At 35.5% G+C, this 14,470-nt stretch overlaps 1 pseudogene; it reads left to right on the forward strand.

Annotated features, from left to right (window-relative positions):
- The window catches only part of LOC146886240 (uncharacterized), a 29,938-nt pseudogene that overhangs the window by 2,670 nt on the left and 12,798 nt on the right, over nucleotides 1–14,470 (forward strand).

Consider the following 14,470-nt stretch of genomic DNA (forward strand, 5'->3'; position numbering starts at 1 on the left):
TTATTTGCAACACACAAATTTCAAAACTATTTTGATAAAATAAAATAGGAACAATTAAGTTAAATTAAAAAAAAACTTTTAGCGTTTAACATTTTCAGCCTTTGACGTCAGATCAAACTCAAATGGCATATTGGGAGATGTCAAATTCTCGTTGGTGTGCAAAACAGACATCTAAGAACGTTGATTTTGTTAAGATCCAATGTACCTTAATGACGGATGCCTCAAAACATTGAGGTCCAATTGTCACCATTTCAAATTAAATTTGGGCAACTTTTGACGTTTGATGGTGCAGTAATCCCTAGAAAAAACAATCGGTTAAAATGCTAAAAAATGTGAACCAAGGTACCTAATCAACTTCCATTTGAATTAAATGAAGGAAAACTCACCTTTCGTGGTGGTCGAAAATGACGTTGTTGTTGTTGTTTGCCTTTAGAAGAGAGAGCAAAGTGCCACTATGTTTTTTTACTAATTAAAGGCGTTTGATATCGGGCATTTGGGGAGCCGACATTCTTGGATGTCGAATATGGTAGAGTTACATTCTTTGATGTCAGATTTATAGTGGATGACATTCTTAGACGTCAAATTTGTGTGATGCTGATGTCAATTTCATATTAGACATCTGTATCACCCGTAGTCGACATCAATATTAACGTTTTAATTACAAAAACGCCACCGATCATTTTCAACGTTGGGTTTTCATGGATGGATGTTGAATGGGTGACGTTATAGAGCCCACCGTGGATCCTGGTAAAACTACTCCTCAACCACATGCTTTCATGGTCACCATTAGAAGTCAAGCATTAGTGTTTGAGCCTTCCACTCCACCAAATGAGATGGAGTCTAGCCTCGTGGCACCTATCCAAAAGCGTCCACAATATCACCTGAAACATCATCTGGTCTCGTGTGACAAGTCACACGATCATCGCCAAACACAAATAGAAAAGGTGAGCTAAATAATTCAAACATACATAAAAGAAGGTAAATCCCCTAACCCAAAATACCTTAATCATTTTCTCATTTAAACATAACCTTTATACCATTCCACTTCGATCTGATAACCTATATGAGATGAGCACACACTCAACCTTAGTCTTAGGGATTGCAATGCTTCCACGAACATGCCCGCTCGTGGTCCAACTCTACGAACCTCCCTTCTCGTAGTCCAACTCTACGAACCTCTTCACTCGTAGTCTAATATGTGTGAACACTTGTTATGAACCTCCCCACTCATAACAACCTCAAGTGTGAGCATAGAACATACGAACCTCCTCGTTCGTATCCCCACACAAGAGTACATCCAATATGAACCTCCCCGTCTATATTAATCACACGTTTCCAACTCCATTATGAACCTCCCCACTCGTAATTTGTCCAAGCATATCCTAGACCAGACCCTCACAACAAACCATGCAAAACGCTTCACTAAAGCCCTTTACCCCTACACTATCGCCTAGCGCAGCATAAGCACCGCTAGGAAAAATTGTGTTGCAGACCGCCTAGCAGTTTCGACTCATCGCCATGAGCCACATGCTCTCGAACCCTTTGTTGGTAGCTATCGCCTGGCGATCTAATCCGCACCATCCAACGCTACACTAGTATGCGATTTTACTAGTTTAATTACTACAAAATCCATGTTTTTACCACCCCAATTATCATAGACACATGTTCAAAATACCAAATTGCATATTTTTACCTTTCAACATACATCAAATTACATCATCACCAATCATATGCATCAATTTTGTTTTAACACCCATACATTGCTAATTTGCACCCTTGAATTTAGCCACACATACAATTATCAAGAGATTCATCATGCTCATATTAGGATTCACAAATAACAACACATTTAAATTGAAAACAACAACAACATTGCAAATAAACAACAACAACAACATTTGCTATAAAAAAACAGCAACAACATTGAAAATAAACAAACAACAACAACAACAATCAAAATAAACAAACAACACCAACAACATTGAAAATAAACAAACAACAACAACAACAATCAAAATAAACAAACAGCACCAACAACATTGAAACAACAACAACAACAATCAAAATAAACAAACATCACCAACAACATTGAAAATAGATAAATAGCAGTAGTAACATTGTTATAAAAAAATAGCAGCAACAACATTTAAAATAACCCAAGAGCAACTATAATATTGTTAAAAAAAAAATCAATAGTAGCAGCATTGAAAATAAACAAACAACAACATTGCCATTATTTAACATTTTTCACAATCACATACACTCTTTAATATTTCTAAAATCTTATACAAGATACCTTAACTTTTATAAACTGTATATTATATCAATTCAATCAAATAACCTTTTATCCCAAATAAAATAATAATTATTTTTTTATTTATAGCCTACCACCACGCTAAAGAAATGATCCCAATTTATATATGAAACAAGGTATACCATCTATAGAGTAATTATAATATATTATAAACATATATAAAATAGATTATAATCACAACGTTCCATTCCTACACACCGCTTTACGTATTCTATCATGTAATATAAACCTTTAATTTTGTTTTGCAACTACGATTTAATCCCCATAAAATTTTAATTTATATTCTAAGATTATATATGTATAAATACCCACATTCCAGCCAAATAAAACCCCAAGCTCATAAAAAATATTATTTTTCCCTTAATATAAGAATTTGAATGGAAGTAGAGAGGCAAAGAATAGTATTGTCAATGCTTTATCTTAGGGTTAGTATGCACAAAACCACGTGTACACATTCAGTTGAAATCATGCCGAAATTTTATCACTACGCATACAACGTTACATAATAAACGCCATAAAATTAACAAAGGAATCATACACAATCAAACCCATTAAGAAAACCCACCGCATTTCCTCAAGCTTAATAATTCTATACCAACCGAGAGTACTTTTATGAGAGATGAAAACGACAATGTCAATATATTATTTCCAATAACAATTTTCGTAGCTGCCTCCCCAAAAACCAAAAACTTAACTCACGCTTATATATATATATATATATATATATATATATATATATATATATATATATATATATATATATATATATATATATATATATATATATATATATATCCTGCCACCACTTCACCAATTTTGATCCCAAAAAAAAATAGTTTTTCTTTCATACCATATAAAATAAAAAACACTGTATGCCCAATGAATCACCATACTTCCAGAATAAAACAAAAATCAAAACCACCATGATACATGAGATAACTCTAAAAGACAAATAATTTACAAAACTAGAAGTAGCTCCCCTTACTTGGAATTTCCTACTCTTAGACCAATTCTAGTGATTTTCTTTGTTCAGGAATTACTCTAGCCTTTGTCTTTATCACCTGGAACCCTTTCTAGTCGTCTATGCACCTCTTAGGTCCCCTTTTGGTGTTCTAAAAATTTTGCCCCCTTTTGGTGTTCTAAAAATTCTGCCCTATGAGCTACACGAATTTCCCCTTTAATTCCTAACTAATTAACCTATTAAATCATTTTTCAGCCATAAAAATATTAAAATTAATAAAAACGCGAAATGATTAATTGTCATTCAATTTTGCATTAACATGGAGGTTTTGTGTGTACTTCCAACTCCATAATTGTTGCTCCTCTACTTCCCCTAAGCACGGCTAGGGTTTTCGATCACTTACCAACATATCAAAATAATTCAAGCGTAAAAGAAAGATTACTTAGCGCTAACCAAGGTTCGAACTCCCAACCACACAATTACCAAGTGATAATGTTAATTTTTACCATTATTTAAGTTACATTTTATTAGCAAAATCATCTCTTCCATAACTTTTAACCTACTTAATCCTAACTTTTACCCTACATTTGTAAATAAATACATTTTGGGTTACATTGATATAATTTTATCATTAATCACCATTTTTTTCTTTTTGTAGATCAGAAGCTTTGTTCCAAAAACCCAAACAAGTGAGTGATAATGAGTAGCAAGAAGAAATCCAAAAACACTAAAATATGGAAGAAACATAAGGCCAAAGCCAAGCGACACCATGGTTCCAGGGACTTAGCGCCTGACAAGCCATAACAAGCGCCATGTGCCAGCCATTCCGGTGGCTCACCGCCTGTCGACACCAGGAGACTGTCGGGCGTTACATGCATATTTTCGAACCTTGTTTTTAGAGGTCGTGCTTGGTGGTGAAAGGCTTCTACCAAGCACCACTTTTTGTGATATGGCAAGTTGGCCCTTTTTCTTCTATTTTCGTGAGGGGAAACTCATCTTGGACGTTTTGGAGCTCGAGCAACACGTTTTGGAGCCTTGGAGGTCTGGTAGGGCTAGTGGGAACTATCCCTTCTTCCTCTTTGTATCTCTTCCCTCTTCCACCTTCATTTTGTAAGCTTGTGCTCTCGATGACAATGAAGTGTTAAACCTATTTTGTTAGGGTTAGATGTTGCCACTAAATTTATATGCTTCTTCCATTAATTGTTAGTATCTTTGTTTCTTTAGTTATTGCTTGCTTTCTTTTAACCATTCATTGCATGATATTTGGGTCATTACGTATTGGAATGGAGATACCTAATGGAACTTGTATCTAGGAATAGAGCTTGACCCATTAGTTGTCTTAAACCCTAGTTTGTAAAGCGGGTTTGCTTATTTAGGGATTCAAGGAATTGACTTTTAATAAGGAAATCTAGGCTCATTCAACTATGGGATTAGGGTTTGAGTAGACTTGTGGGTTGACATTAATGGCGTACATAGGATTTGAACCCACATCCTCTCAACACCACTCCACATACTCAACCACTTGGGCTACCATTTCTCCTTGGTCATAACTCTCCGCATTAATTAATTTATACCTTCCCCCATATTTATTAAATAAATATTTATTTATGTATTTAACTTTCTCGGGTCTTACACACGAAAATCACAAGGCATCAGTTGCTCACTTGAGCGACGAGGAGAACTTCAACATAGTCCTAGGAGGGACCGTAGTACTAGAGGAGATCATAATCCACCACACTAGCACAATTCCAAGGGAAATCGCACTCCTCCCCCATAGTGCGAGAGACCAAAGGAATCCCCAAATTCCATTTTAGGATCCAATAAGCACCTAAATTAGGAAGGAGATCATTAGGCTTCTTGGGTTTTTCCTTAACATATATATTTTCAAGACATGCCTATGCAACCATGTCCTCCCAATGATGAAGACTTCCACCCCTTCACACCATACATAGCCCAAGTTGGCATCCTGAGAGGGTTCACCATGAATATCCACAAGTATGTCAACATGATTGATTTGACACCACATATAAAGGCCTATTGGACCCAAGTTCACATCCACACTAGGGACAAGAAGGTGTATTGTTGACTATTCCCTACTACATTAAACGTTAGGCTTTAGATTGGTATTATGTGTTACCGCCCAACACGATGAACTCCTTTAACATGCTTAACACCATGTTCAAAGCCTAATTAGCGGATTGCAAGGTGAGGCCTACCATTTTGACCTTTTGGAAGTAAGTAGAGCAAAGAGAGAACAAAACCCTAAGAATTTCATGGAGAGGTTTGTTACTACGACGATTAGCATCCTGAACCTTACTCCATCATTGATGATGCATTCATTATTATGTGATCTCCAGCCTTGATTGTTTTGGATTCACTCTTCAAGAAAAATCCAACCAGGATGGATGACATTCGAGAGCAGGAGTGAAATACATCACCATCAAAGAGAGTAGGCTAAAAAGGACAAAGAAGCCCAAAACACTAGTCTCGGGCAAGGTCAAGAAAGGGAAAAGTATTGAGCGAGCTACTACTCAATATAGCCAACACATTCCTCTTAATGCTAGCATGGACACGATAGTCGAATAGGCATGCAACTTAGAGCTCGTTCAACTTCCTAAACCTCGACCACCCCACCCCTCTACGGACCCAACCAAGAAATTCTCTTCACTAGAGCATGAATCACACTACAAAAGAATGTAGGTACATTAATAACCTCATTGAAGAGCTAATTTACTCTAGTGTGTTATGGGGGTTTATACAACAAGGTGGTAGTAGTCAAGGTTGAGGCCATAGAGGTCAACATGGAGGATTCGTCGGTTGTGGTTGGGGACATGCGAAATAATCAAACTTGGTGCTTCAAATCCTCAATCTTGATCTGTAGCCTCAACAACACGGGCAAACCCAATAGCCCGTTCAACCTCAACACTCCGCTAAAAAACAGTGGAACCGCGCTCATGTCCGAGGGAGCATTAACATGATACCATAGGGAGTTGTAGGAAGAGATAGCTCCCGAGGAGTTCAAAAGAGATACCAAAGAAGTATTAACTTAGTAAGCCAGTATCCACCTCGAAGCCTACCTCCCATAACTTTCTCAAATGAAAACTTTTGAATCAACAACATAGATTAAGGTAATTTAGTGGCTGTCACAACAACAATTGCAAACTAGTGTGCGCATAAGACTCTTATCAATCACGGCAACTCAAGCAATGTCTTGGTTTGTCAAACCTTCCAAAAGCTAGGCGTCCCATCCACCTTGTTCTAACCATACCAAGAGTCATTGCTCGGATCTTTTGGAAAGCATATACAAACCAAAAGTTACATTGATCTGTTGACAACTTTTGGTACGCCTAAAGCTTATCACACTGTAATGGTTGAATACCCCTTAGTGGAGGCGGACACTTCATAAACCATTTTGATAGGCCGAAAGACATTGAACAAGTTGGGAGCCATTGTGTCCACCCTACACATGGCCATGAATTCCCAGTCAAAGACCACTCCACAATCATCATTGTTAAGGCAGATCCCAAAGAAGCAAAGAGTTGCTACATGTTGAGCTCAAAGTTAAGACAACCTGCACGCCTTCTACCAGCCCGACAATCATTGGAATTATGCCCCTTGCAACAACCATGGAATAACCTGCCTCTCTAAAAATTGAATGGCAAAATGATAAACAGTGCCACTATGCCAATTAGTGTCTTCACATCACAGTAAAGGAGGACAACCTAAGCAATAAGACCATGGACCTCTACCTCGTGCTCAAGCTCTTTGATGACAAACAACCTTCATTTGACAAACACATGATGGTTTGTCCGTTGGGAGCCAAGCCAACCCAAGTCATGTAGGTCGGTACTGACATAAATGAACCCATCCAAGGTTAGAGATTGTAAGTTCTTAAGCAAAATGCAGACCTATTTCCCTAGTTTCCACTAACATGCTAGGCATTGATCCCGGATTCTTGGGCCACCATATATCCACCCTCTCATAGGCTAAATGTGTGGCCTAGAGGAAGAGAAAGCTTGGAAAGGAGTTTCGAGCCACCATCATGAAAAAGACCGTCAAACCCCTAAAGTCAACTTCATTAGAGAAATAACGTACACCACATTGCTTGCCAATGTCATCATGGTGAAGAAACCTGGTGGCAAATGGTGCATGTGTGTCAATTACACAAACCTCAAAAAGGCATGCTCGAAGTAAGCTTATCCACTACCTAACATAGACTACTAAGTATTCAAGATGCATACTCCAAATACAACTAGATTCAAATGTATCCATCAGACGAGGAAAAGATGACATTCGTGAAAAAAGGGGCCAACTACTGCTACAAAGTCATGCCTTTCGACATGAAGAATGTAGTTGCCACCTATCAGTGCTTTATGGATAAAGTGTTCGCCAACCACATTAGAAGCATAAAGGAGGTCTACATGGACAACATGGTCATGAAATCTATAATTTCAAATGACCATCTACCACACCTGTAGGTCATATTTGATAAGGTACGTCTTTATAACATGAGAGTAAACATAAAAAAGTGCTTTTTTGGTGTAGATGGCATAAAGTTCGTAGGATTCATGATAACCCAATGTGGAATAAAGGGCACCCAAACAAGTGCGAAGCCATACTCATTATAAGTTGTCCTAACAACCTAAAAGAAGTACAAAGCCCCCACGAAAGATTAGTCTCACCCTCTTGATTTTTACCATGCTTGGGATAGAAAGAAAAAACTGATCTTCAAGCTATAAAAAGGAGTTCAAACACAGAACTAGAATTACGAATGCAATGTCATGTTCTAGCAACTAAAGAAGGAGGTGGCTGTCGTCCTAGTCTTAAGTTGTCCTAGGCCAAATACGCCCTTGGTACTATACGTACTTGTGTCATATTCACTAGTCAATTCGATTCTTGTCATGGAGGACGACAACAAGTAATATCTAATCTATTTCACTAGATGAATGCCCCAACTTGTTGAAGAGTGGTATCATACTATAGAAAAGCTAGTTTTGGTACTAGTCTTCTCAACTCAGTGGTTACATGACTACTTTCATAACTTTAGCATTTGTGTTCACACAAATTATCCTATCAAGCAAATTTTGCATAAGCTTTAGTTAGTTGGCCGGATTAGTGCATGGTTGGTATAACTTTCCGATTTTGGATTTATTTACCATAATCATGGCCGATGAAAGCACAATTCTTGGCAGACTTTCTTTCCAAGCTCTAATTGCTAATGGTGACTTATTTTCATGGACAACGACTAATCTACCAAGAGTCAATCCCAGAATAACATAATATTGTTTATCTATTTTCAAAGGAGTCAAGAGAATTTCGTAAAAGAAGAGGAAAATGGGAGAAGAAAGAAAACAAGCTACCAAGGTTGATGTTGACAAATTGTTAAATGTTGGATTCAATAAAGAAGCAAGATACGCAACATCGCTAGCCAATGTTGTGCTAAAAGCAAGTAGAAAGTGGCGCATGTGCATAGACTATATAAACTTCAAGGCTTAATTAACATTTTGGTCTCAAATTAGAGAGGATAAAATTGAATCATTTTAAAAAATTGGGGGACTAAATTGAATCAAAATTGTAAATAGAGGGACTAAATTGAAAACAATAAATGTCAACTTGACACGTGGCACAATCGTGACCTACTACGTGGCACCTTTTTATTTTTAAATTAAAAAAATTAAAATTAAAAAATTTATCAAGTTGACATGTGGCACAACCATGACGTGACACGTGGCACTTTAATTTTTTTAAAATAAAAAAAATTTAAAAATTAAAAATTCCACAAAATGACACGTGGCATGTATGAAAATGGTGTTAACGTCAACTTAACGGCAAAGACCAAATTGAACCTTTTTAAAGAATTAAACGACCAAATTGAACCAAAAAATAATAAGGGGACCAAAATGAACCGAACCAACAAATTAGTGAACCAAAATGGTAATTAAGCCAAACTTCAACAAGGTATGCCCCAAGGACGCATAACCCTTACCAAACATTGACAATTTAGTAGATGATGTTGTCGGCCACAACATTTTGAGGTTTTGGGACGTTTACTCAAGCTATAATCAAATTCCTATGGTAGAAGATGATAACATAAAAATCGCCTTCATCACAAAAGAGCTCAACTATTATTATGAGGTCATTCCTTTTGGCCTAAAAAATGTTGGAGCAACATACCAGAGATTGATGGATAGAGTATTCAGCCATTTAATTGAAAAACATAGAAGTAATGTTGACAACATGGTCGTTGAGTCTCCAACCCCGGTCTAATACTCTCAAGACTTGTTTGAGGTCTTCTTAACCTTGCGTGCATACAACTTACATTTAAACCTAGAAAGGTGTGTTTGTAGTGGATGACAACACATTTCTTGGATTCATGTTGACGCATAGAGGTATTGAAGCCAACCCAGAGAAATACAAAAGAGTGATCGGGATGAGAAGCCCAAAAAACATGAAAGAGAAATAATGGCTCATTGGGAGATTAACGACAATATCATAATTTTTGCTGAGATTAGCAAAGAAGTTGGAAAATTTTGTTAAGGATGACACATACCAGGAGAAATTCGAATAGTTGAAATAGTTGGTAACATCACCTCTAATTTTATGCAAGCTAGATACCACCCAGCTAGTGTTAGTTCACAAAGAGGCCACTACAGACGCCATTAGTGCAAGCCTAGTCCAGGAAATTGATAATGAACACAAGCCAATATATTTCATAAGTTAGACATTATAGGACTCAGAAACAAGAAACCAAATGGTGGAGGAGGTCAAACTATCTTTAGTAACCACAACAAGACGAACCAAACCTTACTTTCAAAGTCATTCCATCATCGTCAAAGTTGATTACCACATATAAAAGATTCTACAAAAACCAAACCTTGTAGGCCACATGCCTTCATGGCTCGTCGAATTATCAGAATTCAACATCCATTATGTGTCACAAGGGCAAATAAAGGCCTAATGTTTGACCTACTTTGCCACTGATATACAAGGAGATCATCTTTTCAAAGAAGAGTGGTGGACCCTATATGTGGAAAACTCTTCCAATCCTAAGGGGCAACAATTGACATAGTCTTGGAAAGTTGAAATGATGTGGTCATAGAAGAATCACTCCACTTTAGTTTTAAGATGTCTAACAATCAGGTCATGTATGAAACCATCATAGGCAGCTTCACCTTATCCAAAGAAGTAGGGGGTACAAAAGTTGATATGTATTATCGATTTCAAGTTGGTTTTTCGTCACTTCATAGGAGAATATCAGGTGAAGGATGCTTTGTTGTTGCAATACTACCACATAGTGAAAGTGCTCCTATGGGGTACTCGGCCTTACTTGATACATGTCGACCCTCTAGGATGATATGTAGTCGACCCACACCAACAAATCGAGACGAGACCATTACCATTCAAAATAATTAAACCTAAGGTTATTACGCTAATCCAATTATCAAGTAATTAGTGATTTGGATCAAAGCCCAATGGTAAGACGCATGAATAGTGGTATAAAAGACACATTTTACGAAGTACATTGATTACGTATTCCTTAGCACTTATTCTCTAACATATCAGACTAACTTGGGAATCAGAGTTTCTTTTGCAGGCACATACCCCTTTCCCCAGTTCGTGACGTTCGAGGATGAGTACTTTCAAAGTTCAATGACGTAGACCCTTGGAAGTTTTGGCATTTGAAGCATCTTAGGAGACTTTATAAGGTATACTTCAGTCACACAAGAACAAAGTAAATTGTGTGTTGTCCACTCAATTATCCTACTTTTATGTTGTCTAAAGTAAAGAGAAATCATGGGCCTTAACTAATTTGAAATGGACATACACAAAAATTGTATTGAATTAAAAGGTAAAATTACCTCTATGTAAATTTTTCGCAAAAATTTACTCTTTATTGTGACTTTTTGAGATTTATTTCAATCAGTTGAAGACTCCAAACATTGTGCTCCAATATTTAAATTAAAGCTCTTTAAGTTAGTAATCCATTGCAACAAAAAACAAGTCAATCAAACATCTAGAAAAAAGGTCTCACATAATCAACAAAGGCCAGTGGGAAATAATTAGAGTATTATAACAAAAAACATAGTATGTTGAAACCAGACGATACAAGATAACCATTTACACTACAAAAAACAGTGTAAATTACGACAATTTTAAAATGATGATTATTTAAAACCGCCACATTTTACAATATAATATGACATTTATTGAACTGCCATATTTTACATGTAAAATATGGCGGTTTTAACCGCCATTTTATTAATCTTGGGAAACTGCCACAATTTCTATGTAAAATATGGCGTTTTAAACTAACATCTTTTAATAAATTTTAGCTTCCCACACTTTAGCTTCTCAAATTTTTATTTCCCTCTACGTGTTTTAATTAGAGTAGCAACTTTTCGACATCATTTCCACTTCGCGGGTTCCGTTTCTCCCTTCCCACTGTTCGACTTGTGGTTAGGGTTCTCTTTCTCCAATGGTTATCCCTTTCCAAGTTCAATCAAATTTCATCTGGATATCTTCCATTGATCGGTAAGTTAATTTTTGTTTTTGATTTAGGGTTTTCATCCTTTGATTTAGAGTACGTTTTGAAGCTTTCAAGTTTTCCCCTCAGTTTGGCATTGATGCTCTCGCTTTTTCACTGAACCCATCACCCACTTGTGCTTCTTTGACTTAGTCTCACATTCGCAAAAGTGTTTTTATACTATTCCCACCAATAAAACGGCAAATACGGTGTGCAAAGGTGTTCATCGACTCAGACTCAGTTTCACTCTTCCTCTCTCTCAACTCACTTTGCCTGCAAAGGTTAGAATTTTTTTTTTTCATTTTGCTTATCGTTTGTGTGGTTACCATATGAATAAAGGGATGGGTTGTTTTGCTTATTGAAAAAATATGCACAATATTTAATATTTAGTATTTATATCATTATGTCAAACTGAAAATATCCTTAGATTATTATGTACTATTTTATAAGCGGAAAATACTAACAATTGTATATCTGTTATTGCATATGATATATATAATTGTAGTTTTGATTACAAGTTGTATGAAATATTGTCATAATTTTTAAAAGGATTTCATTCCAAGGAAAAATTATGTGACTATAACATCATATGACTTATTAGATGTTTGAAAAACACGAACCTAGTATATCAGTAGATATTTCAATCCAATTGTGTCAATCCATTTCTTAGATTTAGGTTATTAGTCAACCTACTGCCCACAAGTTCCAACTTTATTGAACTCATGTCTTTAATTCTTAGAAGAATTTGCTTCCTTTAAACTTTAGACTCCTAATCAGATGAATGAAGTCCTGCAACTCTAGAGTTTGCTATTATTTTACTATTTTGTAGATATATAGTCTTGCGATCAACATCAAAATAATGAAACATCACCTCAAAAGGAGAGGATGCACCATAATAAAACTAAAGAAACAAAGAGATACACTGAATCTCTTCTATTTTATCAATTATGATTACATTGTAATTACACCACAATATTTATAAAAGATCTACATCTCGTTTTTTTAATTATAAAGTTTCAAAGTATTTGATGAATGTTGTTCTTTTACTGTTTTGTTGTATTTCATGCTAGGTTGATTTTGCTTTTTGAATTATAGGTTACAATTTTGCTAGACAATCCTAACATCAGTATCCTTCTTTATTAGCAAAGGTTAGAAATTTTGTTCATTTCTTATAGGGTGTGTGGTTAGCATAAAATAATTGAAATTAGTTGTGGATTGTTACTATTTCTTATCTTTAAAAACTTTTACAAGGTGCATGAGTATCATTTTGCCGGTATGTTGTAAGTTTTACTAATTAATCTTAGTTGATAGATTCTAAATGTGAAATCAACATACTTAGTGTTTCCTAATCTTTTTCTATGTTAAATGGTTAAATGTTAACTAATAATAGGATTCATCAATAACTCACATCCATATAGTATAACATAAACCTGGACCAGAGAAACTAAGATAAGAATGACTTGCATTTCACATATAGAAGAAAACCTTATAGATAATAAGAATATCAGAAAAACCACCCAAAAATAGAAAATGTAGATGTGAATTGTTTCGAAATATCATAAAAAATCTTCAAAGATCAAGAAATTAAAAATCAAATTTAAATAAAAAGTTATATTTAGCATAAATTTCTTAATAGAAAATATTCATATATATAACGAGAAGGAAAGAGAGAACTAACTTTTCAAAGACCCTAGTTCATTTCACTCCCACCCATTCCAATCAACCACACTAATTATTGATAGAATTCATTTTAAACTTCCGTACATAGCATATTAAAGCAATGAACGACTTAATTTAAGAATAAATTGGGACAGTTTTCAAAATGCATCACTATGAAGCATAAAGTATCGTAGCTAGCAAAATTCTTCTTTGGGTAGGCTAACTTACACCAAGAATGTATAGATGTCAATGACATAGTATAATTATCAAAGTGATAATTTTTTATTACTTCAATTCAAGTTTGGATAACAGTAATAATAATAGGTAAACATGCATGCTCATGTGAATTACCCCTAAAAAGGAGACAAATCATTGACTCCACAAATCAATTAACACATGTATATAATAACTAGGATCAAATTACTAGCAACTTATAAACACTGCAGTAAATATTAACCAAAAAAGTAAACGAAGTATTCATCATTAAGATGACCAATGTAAAATTGAAACATTTATATTATATCAAATTACTTGCATGTTTATGCCAAAGAAGGTTGTCAGGGGCGCTATTATCCCTCCCAATCTTCTTTTAATCACCCTTGCCCCATCTTTGTATGATTCCCTTGATAAATAATTATTTTTTTTTTACTTTTTTTGTTTCTTTTGTAGTCAGGGCAATAGATAAATCATGGATTTCTAAACCTCAAAACACCATTGAATATGCAAATGGGTTGAATGTTTTTTTTGGATTTTGCTTTTGAACATGGTAATGGTCTTGTCATTAAGTGTCCATGTTCAAAATGTGGATTCAAAAAATGGCAAACTAGGGATGTAGCTCACGAACACTTAACATGTAGACCCTTCCCTGAAAACTACAAAACATGGTTTTTCCATGGTGAAAAGTAAGTGAGACTACAACTATTAGAAGTGCCGTTGTGGTTGAAGATTTATTAGAATCTCAAAATCAAATGGAAGACATGTTAAATGATGCCTTCGGCTGTTTGCGTAATAA

This window comes from Vigna unguiculata, chromosome 5 (genome assembly GCF_037176805.1).
Source record: "Vigna unguiculata cultivar grain cowpea cultivar isolate G323 ecotype 2 chromosome 5, ASM3717680v1, whole genome shotgun sequence".
Classification (NCBI taxonomy): domain Eukaryota; kingdom Viridiplantae; phylum Streptophyta; class Magnoliopsida; order Fabales; family Fabaceae; genus Vigna; species Vigna unguiculata.